Consider the following 1,725-nt stretch of genomic DNA (forward strand, 5'->3'; position numbering starts at 1 on the left):
CTCAAGTGTGGACAGAAAAGGCCAGTGGCTGGAGGGAAGAGAGGAGGGCAAGCCCACAGCAAGTCCCCAGCTCTAGAGTGGAGAGTCCCTGCTCCTTCCATTGTGGTCCCACAGGCATTCTACACTGATCTAGCCTTGGTAGACCTAGTCTGCGGTTTCCTAGGCTTGGATCTTAGGCTTCCCTGCCCTCCTGAGCGTGAGGATTTCTGCAATAACTGTGCTCACTCTTAGTTGAGGTAGTTTGAGGGAGTTTATGTTTCTTGGAATCTAGAGAGCCCCACCTCTACTCTCTACTCTGTAGAGCCCAGAAGGACTACTAGTGCTGGCTTGGATTTTAACTCACTGGGTGAACTGGACAAATCACTTCCATTTTTTTCTCTGCCTGGTTTGCTCTAGCTACACAAAAGCAAAGACCCTCGTGTGCGGTTAACTGGAATAAGATATAGGTGGAAGGGGATGCACTGGATCATACAATGGCTCTGGCATTTTAAAAATATGGGAGGCAGGCCAGGTGCAATGGCTCATGCCTGTAATTCCAACACTTTGGGAGGCCAAGGCGGGGGAATCATGAGGTCAGGAGATGGAGACCATCCTGGCTAACATGGTGAAACCCCATCTCTACTAAAAATACAAAAAAACAGCCAGGAGTGGTGGCGGGCGCCTGTAGTCCCAGCTACTCAGGAGGGTGAGGCAGAAGAATGGCATGAACCAGGGAGGCGGAACTTGCAGTGAGCTGAGATTGCACCACTGCACTCCAGCCTGGGCGACAGAATGAGACTCCGTCTCAAAAAAAAAAGAAAGAAAGAAAATATGGGAGGCCAAGCACAGTGGTTCACGCCTGTAATTCTAACACTTTGGGGAGCTGAGACCATAGGGTCACTTGAGGCCAGGAGTTCAAGACCACCCTGGGCAACAAAGTGAGACCCCAATTTGTAAATGTTTAAAACATTAGCCAGGTACAGTAATGTATGCCTGTAGTTCCAGCTACTCAGGAGGCTGAGGTGGGAGGATAGCTTAAGGCCAGGAGTTCAAGGCTGCAATGAGCTACAATCACATCACTGCATTCCATCCTGGATGACAGAGTAAGACTCCATCTCTTAAAAAAAAAAAAAAATCAAGGGAAAAAGGATTATTATAAGGACTGTGAAATTGGGCAGCTCTTGCTAACCACCATTCGTGCTTTAAAGAGAGAAAATAGCAGGCAAGGACAAGTCATCATCAGTTCAAACTGTGAAAGTCAGAGGGCTTCCTTGGCAGTGGTTAAAGGCTCATCTGTTATAGCCAAAAGGCAGACCATGCTGAAGGGCAACCTTAGGACCCAACTGTAAGAATAGTAGAACTTCAGAGCATTAATTTCTCAGCCCCATCAAAATCAGAGACTCGAATCAGATCTAGCCCAAGTGCCATCACCCCATAGTGGGAAAGCTGTCCACTTCTCCCCTGAGGGAGATTGACCATGGGACATCAAATGACCGTGTTGCCAGAACTGCCCGTCATGAGTTGGGTAATGTCAGACCCACCAGTTGATAAGGTTGGCAGGCCCAGCAGCAATTCTTCAAAAGATGGAAGCCATGGAGGCAGGATCAGGTGTACAAAGGGCAGAGCACACGAGTAGGCCGCATGATGAGGTGGCAGCCCCACATGGCACCATCACTGTTGCACTGACATCTCTCCCTCCACCCACCCCTTTGACCCCACAAGAAGTTCCTATGACCTGCTGACACA

The sequence above is a fragment of the Theropithecus gelada genome, chromosome 2 (assembly GCF_003255815.1).
Source record: "Theropithecus gelada isolate Dixy chromosome 2, Tgel_1.0, whole genome shotgun sequence".
In the NCBI taxonomy this organism is placed as follows: Eukaryota; Metazoa; Chordata; class Mammalia; order Primates; family Cercopithecidae; genus Theropithecus; species Theropithecus gelada.